This window comes from Acomys minous (genome assembly GCF_964271855.1).
Source record: "Acomys minous genome assembly, chromosome: 13".
Classification (NCBI taxonomy): Eukaryota; Metazoa; Chordata; class Mammalia; order Rodentia; family Muridae; genus Acomys; species Acomys minous.
This window is the reverse complement of record NC_140495.1, coordinates 83,101,698-83,114,755: the sequence shown is the minus strand read 5'-3', so window position 1 is coordinate 83,114,755 and position 13,058 is coordinate 83,101,698. Positions and strand designations below refer to the sequence as shown.

The 13,058-nt window shown below is 41.5% G+C and overlaps 1 protein-coding gene across 13 annotated transcripts in view; it reads left to right on the top strand.

Moving 5' to 3' along the window:
- The first annotated feature begins 5,242 nt into the window (after nt 1-5,242).
- Nucleotides 5,243-13,058, top strand: part of TBC1D5 (TBC1 domain family member 5) — a 450,634-nt gene continuing 442,818 nt past the window's right edge. For 6 of the 13 annotated variants that reach the window (XR_014773989.1, XM_084754669.1, XM_084754679.1 and 3 more), the window contains exon 1: nt 5,245-5,520. The gene's annotated coding sequence lies outside the window, so the exon portion shown is untranslated. Of the gene's footprint in view, nt 5,521-10,896; nt 10,956-13,058 lie in introns of all 13 variants that reach the window. The other 7 variants (XM_084754676.1, XM_084754675.1, XM_084754671.1 and 4 more) reach the window with 5 other exon arrangements.

Sequence of the window (13,058 nt, the reverse complement as noted above, 5' to 3'; positions counted from 1 at the left end):
GTATTGTTCCATCATTGGTTGCTAAGCATCTGTCTTCCTTCATGTCCACTGAGTGTTTTCAACTGCCTACTCAAATGGGTGAGATCAACTGAATGTGCCAAAAACCAAATAAGACATCTTTGGTATTTTTTGTACCCTAGAAAAGGTGCCTCCAATATTCATATCTCAGTCACCTTTTGAAAATAATTTCTTCATAGGCACCAGCTTCATAAAATGTGGATGGTCATGAGGCTCAGCAACTTGGTTAATGTGTTCCATTTTGAGAAAAAAAGGACTCTGGCAATAGACATTTGTCATTTTATGCCATACTTTAGAAGGATTTAACACTTTCAAGTAAGTGCTTAGCCATTCTCATGATCTAGTGAAGATTCTTTGTGGGAATATTCTACACACTTGTATCTTATTTCTATATGCTCATCTCACTGGCAGACAGACTTGAGGGCAGCATTCTTTTTTCATGTGTTGTGACAATACATGCTTGTGTACCACCTTCTTCTTAAGCCATGCTTTCTAACAAAGAACATGTTGTAATGGCAAGCGGAATGTCATGCCTGTGATTATATTCTGATTAGATCTGTCTCTGTGTCTGTCTGTCTCTGCTCTGCTTTAGTGAAACAAGCTTCTGTGTGGTAAGGTTCACACACAAGATCTATGAGCAGCCACTAGTTCACAATTAGAGATTTAGGCTCTCAATTCTAAAACCGTCAAGTGACTCACTTTTGCCACCTGCAAACACAGATAATCTGCAACTGCAGTTAACAACTTGATTACAAACATACAGAGACACCTCGAAGCAAAGAACCTAGTTCAACCATGTACTCTTGACCTACAGAGGCTGTGAATTTAGAAATGTATGCTGTTTTAAGATGTTAAATTTGTGCTAATCTGGTACTTTTCATCACATAATAATACTCTGTTTAATCACATAGCTTGTTGATGGTTTCTATAACATGAACATATTTACTGTCATTTATTGATGTTAACAACTTGGATGCCCTAGTAGAAAGATTGAATCTAGCCTGGGCCATATAGGGGAAGACTATTAAAAAACCAACCGACCAATTCCATCAAATACAAGAAATTTCTTAAAATACTAAAAGTCTGGAGGTAAATAAGACACAGTGCTTGCCTTTGAAAAGCTCTTAGACTGTAGAATGTCAGACTCAAAGCAGACTCAAGCAGTGACTCAAAACAGAATGTGATAAACATATTTTTTTTAAATTTAAGTAATTTATTCAGATTACATCTCTGTTGTTATCCCCTCACTTGTATCTTCCTGTTCCCACCTCCCTCTCTCTTTCACCTTATTCCCCTCCCCTAGGTCTGTGACAGAAGGGGACCTCCTCCCCCACCATATGATCACAGCCTATCAGGTCTCATCCTGGTAGCCTGCTTACCCTTCCTCTGAGTGCCACCAGGCCTCCCCACCAAGGGGAAGTGGTCAAATAGGGAGCACCAGAGTTCATGTCAGAGTCAGGGCCTGCTTTCCACACAACTGTGGAGAATATGCTGTCCATTGGCTAGATCTGGATAGGGGTTCTAGGTTTACTGCATGCCTTGTTCTTGGTTGGTACAGTAGTTTGAGCAGACCCCCCCCCCCCGGGTCCAGATCTTTGATGGTCTTCTTGTAGTTTCTAGGACCCTCTGGATCCTTCTATTTCCCCTTCTCCCTTACCTCTCTCACCTGGAGTCCCAAATAGGAGGGACAAACATCTTAACGAAGATAAGAGCTGGCAATATGAGCTGTGTTGCTTATAATGATGTAAAATGGACTTTACAGTATTAGGGCATTTAACTTCAAGTATCTAAAAATGCAACATCATTTCTTCTGTGAGAAAATGCATTTATATTTTCATGTTTTAATAGATGATACATTTCTCTCTCTAATAAAAGTTGGTGCAGGCAGTCAATGTTGGGTAGATAGTTTTCCATGAAGCAATCCAGAGCCCCAGCAGCTCTGTCCGGCTGCTCTTCCAGGCTGTGTATACTGGGAGCTAGGTCACTGTGTCTGTATTTCTGGACTAGAGTGTACAGCAGGAATAGAGAGAAATCTTGTAGGGTGAACTTTTTTTTTTTAAGCAAGTAATATAGAAAATGAACACATTGCTCCCTCTAGCATTCCATGAACGAAAATGGAGTCACACGGCCACACCCAGACACAAGGGGGAATAGAAAATGTAGCCTCCAGATGGATGGCTGTGTTCCCAGCTTAAACTCAATTCCAATGGAAGAAGAGAAAAATAGATTTGGAAGGGGGAGGAGCCAGAAGTCTCTCACACATAGGTATGCAGACACCACATACAAATTGATCTCTGCTTTCAGCATTTTTATTTTCATTTTTTGGTAGGCATTCTTTTAAAAATGTCAATTTTGTTTTCTATGACTAGAACAAGAGTTAAAATGTCTTTAGAGCCAAACCTGCATCCTGTAGCCGTAGTGTTGAGAATTGGGCAGAGGATGAAATGAGGGCGTGTTTCATTTCACATCCTCAGAAGAGCAAGAAAACCAAAATGGGACTGAACGCAGCAAGGTGCTACTGTATAAACAGCAACAATGATAAAAAATTAAAAAAAGAGGAAGCCATAATCCTCTTACTTCCCAATGGACAATACCACTTGGCAGGACTTATATTTTATTATCATGTTAGCCTGGCTTGAATGGATGAAGTTGAGTGTTCACAAAGACAGGTTTAGAAGCCAGGTGGTGGGGCACACACCTTTAACCACAGTGCCCGGAGCAGAGGCAGGCAGGTTTTTATGAGTTCAAGGCTGGCCTGGTCTACAGAGTGAGTTCTAAGACAACCAGGGCTAGACAGAGAAATCCTGTCTCAAAAACCAAACCAAACCAAATCAACAACAACAACAAACCCCAAACAAAACAAAAAACAAACAAAACAAAGCAAACCAACCAAACAAAAAACCCCAATCAACCAAAGAAAAAATAAGTTATCAGTTATAGTTGAGGGCTGTTTCTGTAGCTTCCACTGTCCCTAAAATTTGCATTTTTTTTGTGCTCCAGGTTGTGTCACTGAAGACAAAAGAGTTTGTTTCAATATTGCTGCTTTTCTAACAATGAGATGCTGGTTTAAAGTCTAACTCTCTCACTGTAAGCACATGAATTGTATTACAAGCAGCATATATCTAAGTGAATTTTATACCATGTTTCACCTAAGTTTTTGGAGTTATTATTCATCTGTTTAGTCTTTTTTTTTTTTTTAAAGCAATGGAGACTGAACCTAAGGGGCTGTTCTGTCTCGTCACGGTGTTCTATAGACTGGGCTCTCATGGACATACTGTGTCTGAGGAAATGAAGAACAAGCTAGAGAGAAGCTGGCATCTTACTGTTGTGATCTACAGGATAATGGAGTTGGGTTTGGTGAGGTCAGGTGGGCCTGCCAGTCTTGGAACAGCCAGGACCCAGGTCATAGCGCATGACTGGTCTGCTTCTCATATCGTCCTGCACTTTTGTTTCACAATATACTAGGCTAGCTCGGGGCCTACCTGACTCTTATTAGTTAGTGTTAGAGTAAAAATCTCCCCATCAAGACGATGTACTCTCAGGTCTGGAGGCCTAATGTTCCAGTTGAACTGAGGCCCTCACTTGGCTGAAGGGCTACCCTTCAAAAATTGACTCACCATAAGTTACATGCCTTCCTAAGCACGCCTTCCTTAACACGCTGGACTTTCCCTCCCAACAGTTTGGGCTTTCTTTCTTCCTGTAAAGCCTTGCCTGCCAGGCAGTTGCTTGTTGGCCATGTACCTGCCCTCTGTGCAAGCCTCAATGGTGTCTTATTCACTCTTCTGTTGCTGTCTGGAGACATCACGACCGGGGCAAGTCTTATAAAACATTTAATTGTCAGCTTGTTTACATTGTCAGTCAGTCCATCATCAGCACTGCGCGGAGCAAGGCTGCGTACACACACACACACACACACACACACACACACACACACACGCGGCGCTGGAGAAGTACTGGCGAGCGATGTCCTGATCTGCAGGCTGAGAGAGAGATTGGGCCTGGCTTAAGCTTTTGAAAACACAAACCCCACTCCTTTTAACAAGGCCACACCTTCTAATCCTATCACATCTACTCTCTGGTGACCACCATTCAAATATATGAGCCTATGGGGGCCATTTTTATTTAAATCACCACAAATGGCTTTTTTTCCCCCCTACTCTCCATAGTCCTCTGAGAAAGCAGCTGAGGTTTACAGTCCTTGGGAGCTTTGTTTCAGTCTCTTCTTAACATTATGTTAAGGAGACTAAGGACCTAGAGAGGAGATAGATTGCCCCCGTCATCTGGTGACCACGAAGAGGGCGTCTACACTTCCAGGAACACCAGCAAAGTGGAAGAATCTCAGCTCTCCAGGAAGGAGAGGGTGCAATAGTTAGTTACACGCTGTAGAATAACAGTCATGTGGCTGACTGCTGTATTGCTAGCTGAGATAAGGTCAATATGCAGGAAGGGCATTAGAAAAAAAGGGGGGAATCCCTGTGTGAAGTGTGGCATACCTTCCTTGGAAGCTAAGTTTCTGACCTTCCTCTGCCTTGCTTTCCTCCTTTTGAGCTATTTGTAATAGACCAATAAAGGAGACACATTTTTATAAAAAAGAAGCAGATGAACTATTTACCACTGCATTTAGCATTATCACTCAGATGATTTCCTATTGTGGGGGAAAAAAAATCCCACTAGCATCCCAGTGCTGGAGGAGAAAGGTAAGCCAGAGTCATGATTAAGCAGGGGCACACAACTGTGACTCGTTAAGACTCAAGGTATGAAAAGATTAAAAAAAAAACCTGTGCGGGTTTTACTGGGCGTGGGCCTGCTAGAAAAATAGCAAGGTCTCTTACAAAGTGCTAAGGAATCCCCTCAGACAGACCAATGGAGAAGAGAAGGCCATTCACATGTCACGAGGAAACGGTGAGATCCTAAGCAGGAGTGCCAGGTTCCTAGGACGTGGCCGGGGTTGACTTCACCAGCCCAACTCAGGGCACCTGAGGTTGTAGCAGAGGGCCCCGCGCGCATGCGCAAGGGCGCCCCGAGACACAGCCCTCCAGCCTCTCCCGCCGCCTCCTCCTCCTCCTCGTCCCGGGGTCCACCCGAAACACCTGGCCCCCGGCGCGAGCCGGTCACCCGCTGGCATGTCCCCGGCCGGACCTCGCGCCTGCGCACGGGTTCCCCCGAGGGGCCGGGCGCGCGAGGTTACCAGAGGTGGAGCGCCGGGAGGGCGCGCGGCGGGCGGGCGGGCGGGAGGGAGGCGGACGCCGTTACGGCGCGAGCGTGGTCACGTGGCCGCTGGTCACCGCCGCCACCTCCCGCCCCATTTCTCTTGCTGGTCGGGCCAGGCCGGCAGGTTTCCACGAGAGCCCGGCAGATTGACGGGGAGAGAAAGAGAGAGCGAGAGAGAGAGAGCGAGAGAAAGCGAGTGAGACATAAAAGAGAGAGAGAGAGAGAGAAAGAGAGAAAGGAGGGGAGGAGGATTACAGGGAATAGGAGCTGGGGAGCCCCGCTGCGCCACAGGTAAAAACAGAACGATGCTAACGGTGAACAAGCGCCTCGCTTCCCGGCCCCCGTCAGCCTCCCCCGCCAGCCGCACACGCCCTCGCTCCCTCCCAGGCCTCCCCCCCCTCCTCCTCCGCCTTCAGCCTCGCTGGGCCCGTCCCGCAGCAGCCCGGGAAGGCCTGAGGCGGCCGCGGGCGACCCGCTCCGCTCTCGGCCCGCCGTGGCTTCCGCGCGGGCTGGGAAAGGAGGCGGCCGAAGGGGGGAGGGCGGGGGAGGGGGGATCCGTCCGCGGCGGGCGGGCGGGCGCGCGCACGGGCGAGGCGCCCCCCCCCCCCCACCTCAGCCTGCTCGTCCCCGCGCGCCTCCCGAGCTTCGGGTCGGGGCCCCCCGGGACAGCAACCGGGCAGAGCCCAGTGGCTCAGCCAGCCCTACTTCCTCCTTGGCTGGTTTTCCCCCTTTTTATTTCGGCCCTGGGCAGCACGTTTCCTTCCCAGGCCGGAAGTCAAGCCGCTCGAGCCCTCAGCCGAGCAGCTTCAGCGGAGAGAAGCCCTCCTCGGCCTGCCTGCCTTCCATGTAGTGCTACTTAAGTTAACGCACACCAGTGTGAAAAAGTTCGAGGCCTGTCAGGACCCGGGCAAAAACGACGGGAAAAGTCCCCTCTTTTTTTATTTTTTATTTTATTTTTTCTCCCCCCCACCTCTGGAAATATACTGTTTTTTCCAAAGCATTCTGTGCAGATTCGACCTAGAGTTCGGTCCGTACAAGTTATTAATAGTTTGAGTTTCAGTATTAGTTATAAACTAACTTAGCTTTTGAGGATGGCAACCATTTTTGACGTTTACATCTTTCGGAGCCCCTCGCCCCCTGCCCTCCCCCCCCCCCCCATCATTTTCTGCAGAATCTCGTTTCTCCAACTTTGAGTTGGAGTTTCACCATGCAGGTTCAAGGTTAAACGGACTGGGGTGGATTGTGCTGAAATGTTAGTGCTTTTGTACGTGTAGTTAAGTACATCAAAATGCAGTCTATAAACCCACCTCTTATTAGTGTTGCGCCATTGCACAGGATGCATCAGGATGTAGGTACTATTGAAAAAGAAATATTTGACTACAGTGGCCTGGTATAGGAAGAGGTTCAGTGGCAGGGTGCACTTAAAGTTCGCTAGGGGATTTAGAGCAAGCCAGCTCTGGATTCCAGGGGAAGGAAAAGAAGTTCTGTATGTTGTGTGGTGCCTGCACCACATTTTTGCTTGTTTTGTTTTGTTTTTTCTATAATAGTTTGGTACACTTCCTGAAAGACTTGCTAGCTAGTGTGTTGAGTTTTATTAAGGCATAGGCTTGGAATCTTGAGTCCAAATGTAATGCTGGATGAAAGTTTCTTTTATTGGCAACAGCCTTATGTCTTCAAGTGTAGCCTCGGTTGGGTAGTGTATTCCTGAGATTTGAAGCATGTTTTTTAAGCAGTTGAGAGCCACACAAAGGGTGTCCTAACTGGATTCAGTTTTTTTTCTTCATGTAATTTTTATAATGTAAAGTATCCCACATTTCTTACGATTTATATACATAAAAATGGTTGTACTTTCATTTTTTACAGTACAAGAAATTGAACATAGAACCTTTGTGCAACTTAAGTAGTTAAGTTTTAAAGCACTGTATGAAAGCCTAATAGCAACTACTTCAAGTTGCATAATTTTTATAATCTTAATTTTAGTTATTACTTTACCTTGCTTCTTTATCTTCTAAACACATTACCCATCTTAACTCACCTTATCTTCACACCAACTTCAGGAAACAGAAACTGGAAGGGTAAATCACATTCCTGATTTACATAGCTAATGCTAAGCTGGCATTCTCACTGCTAGGCTTATGAATCCTTGCAAACCTTAATTATCTTGTATAACTTCCTTTTTATTATTAGTAATTATTACTTAGAAAGTATATTGATGAGCTTTCTTAGATTGTTGATTAGGAGCTTTATTTTCATTTTAAAAATAAAAACTGTCACTTTTTAATTTCTTCTGTTCTCTTCTAAAATGAAAAGCCTCAATGCTTATGCTATTTTCTGAATAAGAAGAATAAGATGTACGTGTGAAGGTGTATTTTGTTGCACTTGTGTGCACATTTTGGCCTTTCCAATCTTTGAAATTTCTGTCATCACTGCTTTGACTAGGGAAGCCTCCTAGCACTTCATGGCCCACCTCTCTACCCTCACTTAAGCTATCATCTGTATTTCAGGCAATAGCCTTTTTTCCTTGTACTTTTATTCCAGTGCTTAGTTTTGGGTTATTGATTATATTTCTTTGTGTTTGTCATTTTATATTTGGGTTTAGAATTTAATAAAATTACTGGCTTTTCTTTTGTCTAGTAAAGGCAATAAAAAAACTAATAATTGATCATTAACAAACTTGAACATTGAAAAAGGAAGGCTGGCCCATGAGTAAAGAATTATATTTTAAGTAAGATAGTATATGTTTTATTACAAATTAACATATCTCCTTCCCTCAGCTTTTTTTTGTGTCATTCTCTGAATCTGAATAGTGGTGCTTTTATGTTTATCTAGGTTCTTCCAATATGGATAGATCACTAGAATCTTTTGCTGTATGGACTGAAACTTGAAAAATTATTATTGCTTGTAGGATTTTTCATTTATTTCTTCATAGTTTTAGTTTAATTCTTTTGTAAAACCAATACTATTTTCTGGGGGGGGGGGAATTATATCTTCACATTCTGTAATACTATTAACATATTTAGGTCAAACAAAAACCTATTAAAATTATATACATCAGAAATAGATATTTTTATGATGTTCTGCTGAGAAAACATCGTGTTTTTGACATATACTAACACATATACTGGAGCTTTAGTGGAACAACAATATTCTCTGAATGGTTTTATAATACAGGTGATATTGGAGAAATCTGTAAAGCTTCCTTTTGAAACAGTGTAGTTCTTTTTATATTTAGTAATAATCCATTATAAAATTAATTTAAGAAATTATTTGGGCCAGGAGTGGCAGTGCACGCCTTTAACCCCAGCACTTAGGAGGCAGAGACAGGCAGATCACCATGAGTTGGAGGCCAGCTTGGTCTACAAAGCGAGTCCAGGACAGCCAAGGCTACACAGAGAAACTTTGCCTCAAAAAACCAGGAAAAAAAAAAAAAAGGAAGTCATTGCAGTATTTAATCATTGAAGAATATCATGACAACACATTTTTTTTTTTAATAGTTTGATTCTCTTTCTAGCATTGCAGCACCTTGCTAGGCATGGTGGGGCCTTTAACCCCAGCACTCTGAGGCAGAGACAAACTAATCTTTATGAGATAAAGGCCAGCCTGAGCTACATAGGCCAAGCAGGGCTACATAGTGAAACCTTGTCTCATTGAAAAACAAAAAACAAAAAAGCATCTGAAGACGATAAGAAACTATTGTAGATACTGTTGTAATAGTGCCTTTATGGTTAGATGGTAAGGTTCAGCGGTGTTCATGTTTTCGTCTCTATAGGTGAGAAAGAGGAAGTTTTTGTGATTAGACATTACAGAATTTCATAATTTGTTGAGCCTTGGTCATTTGTATATATGAGTTCCTTACTCTGTTTTCACTTCATTTGTATATGATTACAGAATAGCCTAATTAAAAATCATTTGCCTAACTAAACATTGGAAATTGTTTAGTTGGTACATATAAATAATACGTATTATTTGTTTGAGATGATGAAAGTCTGAAATTGATGATGATATAAGTTAGATGTTATGAATGTACTGAGTTGTATATAATTAAATTGCTTAAGTGATTACTTTAGATCTTTTGTGTTGGAAGAGCTGATGAACTAACTCCTGATGTGTTAGAGAAGAGGTTTTCCTTTCTTCCTCTCCTTGTCTTTTATCTCCTTCATGTTGCAAAGGATAACTGCTCAAGTTACATCAGTATTTTCTTAGTGGGGTTAGAGCTAGCGTACTGTTCTTCTGAGTGTGGTTTAGTATTTCTAAGATCAGCCTGTGGGCTGTAACTGGTATTAAAAAAAATAGAAACATTGAATATAAGTGTGGTGCTATGTGTACTAAGCTGAAATATACTCAATATATAGAATGGAATTTTTGTTTTAGTTATGAATGTGTACATGGTTATAATGCACCATTTATTCCTAAAAGTGGAGTGATTTTTGTTGTTGTTGTTTGAAAAGGAGTGGTATGGAAAATATTGGTACCCATGTAGCAACTAGAAAGCAGATGTCAAAATTCTGACCAAGGATAGTGGACAATTACTTAGCAGATGAGAGCCGACTAGAAGAATGGTTGCCCAGGAAGAGCTAGTTGACTAGTCTCTCAGAACATGGTGGCTAGCCCATGAGAGAAGCATGCAGGAGGATGGCGTGCGGATCTTGTTCTCCTTTTTGAGTCTTTATTGGTAAGAAGTATAGTTGGGAATCATTTAGGAATTCTACGTGATAGATCCCTTATAATCTGTTTACTCGTAGAACCTGAACGTAAACTCAGTAAAGCTGTGATTTAAACTAGAATTATTTGTTAGTTATTTGATTGAAATATTGAAAGCTTGACATTAAGATTCTTGAAAGATTAAATAGGGGCTCAAGTTGTTTTTTTTTTTTTTTAAGTTTTATTTTTTCCTTTGATATTACTGTACTCTAGAGAAGAAGGGAGAATTGTTAATAGGATTACAGTCTAGGCCCAGACACTACTGAACTGAAATTCTACTTGTGTTGTTTGTAGGTGCGATAGCTTAGAAAATTTGTAACCTTTTCATGAAATTATCTCATAAAGTTTTAAATAAGCTAAGTGGTTTATATAAACGTCTGGAGTTTTACACTCAGCAGACACTTGTTAATAATGTCAGGCCCTGTTTCTTTACATTTCTCATTCTTTCAGTGTCTGTAATCTTAAATTGATCTTTAATCTTAATTTGTATACTTATGAGATTCTAAAATGTTGTTTTGTAGAGATAAAGACCATGTATTCAGAGATTTAAGAAATGCTCTTTACTCAGAAGAAAAATAATACATGTTTTTCCTGCTGTGGAAGTACCCTATTCCTGAAGTACAGTATGGGCAGAGAGTGAATTATTTTATCAGTCTTGTTCTTTTAGGATTTTTTTTTTTTGGTAATAATTACTGAAAAAAGAATGGAGAAGTCTTTTATATACTCTGTTGTTAGCTTTGAATCACTTAAAGATATATACTTCATATGCTTCAGGTGATTCTTTTTTACCTGGCTATTTTATAATCGTAAGCAAATGTGTTAAGTATGTTTGGATAAACACATAGTTTAACTGAAGAGTCTAGTGTGATTTATTTTTTTAAAAGTTAAAAAAAAGTCCTAAGTTTTATGGATTTGAATGATAAGTCAGTGACAGGAGGTCCTTAACATTTTTTTCCCTCTGAACAGATGCCTTGGCCTGCAGTGACTCCAAATCCCATAATCTTTCCAATTTTCCCCTCTACTAAGTAAGTCTCAAAAAAGTGACATTTTTATTGTACGTGATTGATTTAACTCAGGCAAATATTGTAGCTGAGTAAAGACTTCATCCCAACGAGAAATAATTTGCTATGAATAAAATGTTAGATTTTTTTATTTTTACTTTTAAGAATTTAAGGGATGATTTTCTCTGTATCTGTGTTCAAGAAAATGTTTTTTTTTATAATAAGCTGTCTTTGCTTGAAAGTTTTTAATTCTTTACTATGCTGAAATATATTCAATACATTCTTTTTTGTTTGTTGTTTTGCAGAGATGGGTTCTCTGTAACTTTGATTTGCCTACTGTTCACTGTGTAACCCAGTCTCGCCTCACACTTGTGGCTCTCCTCTCTCTTCAGCTTTCCAAGTGCTGAGATTACACGTTTGGGGCACTATGCCCAGCTGATAATTCATTTTTCTAGAAAATAGTAACCTTAGGAGGTTATTCAGCAGAGGAAAGTTAATCCAAGAACTAATTTCACTGGTAATGGAATTGGTCAGGAACCAAACCAAGTGTCCATGAGCAGCTTAGATATTTGCCATAGAAAGAAGTGTCCACACTCCCAGCAGGTCTGGAGCAGCTGTGAGAACAGGTAGTATTATCCAGATACAGAAGCCATAGCTCAGAGAGGAAACAAAACATGTTGGATGTTCTAGTTTCATTTTTGCTGCTGTGATAAAACATCACATGCATTTGGCTTAAATTAGAGCAGGAATTCATTTAGTAGCAGTTACATCACACAGCAGTCAAGAACAGAGAGAAATGAATGTACTTGCTCTTTCCTACTTTGTAGATTTCTTTACTCTTAGAGTTCAGAGTCCAGTGGATGGAATGTGCCACCTGCAGTTGGCTGAGTCTTCCTAGGTCTGTTGACAAGATCACAGCCCATAGGCATGCCCACAGGGCTATTTGATCAAGAGAATTCCTCAGATTACCTTCCTAGGTGATTCTAGCTTGTGGCAGGTTGAAATCTAAAACTAACCACCACAGTAGGGTTGTATGGCAGAAGCTAGTGCATCAGAGGGCTGAATAGTCTGAAGGGAACTGTCTCTACAGTGTCAGCCAGAGATGCCACAGCAAACTAGGAAAGAGGAGGAGGCACAGTGGCTTCTAGTTATCTTGTAGTGCCGCCTCTCCACTAGCCACAGCTTTGTCCATGGTCAAGGGTTCTAGAGAAAAGCAACTGCCTATGATAAGCAGCACAGGCTAAGTCTGGGGAATGATTTTGAAAGCAATTTTGTTGACCAGCTCAGCGATTTTGTTGCCCGGGTATAATATTCATCAATGTATATCTATATTTATATCTATATCTATATTTAATGAGAATTTGGGGTACACATTTTTCACAGTTTTTGAAACTGAAATATAATTATGTAATTTCCTCTTCCTTTCCTTCCTCCAACCTTCCTTTTATTCCTCCCGCTTCCCTCTTGCTGCCTTTTAAGTTCTTGGCCTTCTTTTCTTGAAATATTACTGTTTACACACACGCGCGCGCACACACACACACACACACACACAGAGAGAGAGAGAGAGAGAGAGAGAGAGACAGACAGACAGACAGACAGACAGAGAGAGAGAGAGACAGTTTGCCCACTTTCTAGTGTATGTATGATTTGGATTGGTTTTGGTTAATGAGTTAGGTATCCCTGATGAAGACTATTTCTCCTACTTTCAGTGTTCCTGTTTGCCTTAGGGTTTGGGCCTTATGGAATTTTCCTCTTCCATGTTATTGCATTTATTGGTGGTGTACTTGTTCAACTCTTACTTAAGGAGCTGTTTTGTTGAGGTATCATGGGTGAAGCTTTTCTGTTATTTCTAGAAAGACACAGACAGTCTTACAGCAGATTTCCTGGTCTTCTGGCTCTGCAGTGCCTCTTTCTGCCTCTTTTTCTGAAATGTGCCCCATGCCTTAGGTACAAGAGCTGTGTTGAGCAATATACCATTAGTTGATCTCTGCATTTTGACCAGTTGTGGTTTTCTATGATGGTCTCTGTCTATTGTTGGAGAGATTTTTCTTTAGGGAGGAGTAAGAGCTGCCCTTGTATCTGAGGAGTTGGAGCTAGGAACTGCAGATGAGAGAGAACATGCTACGT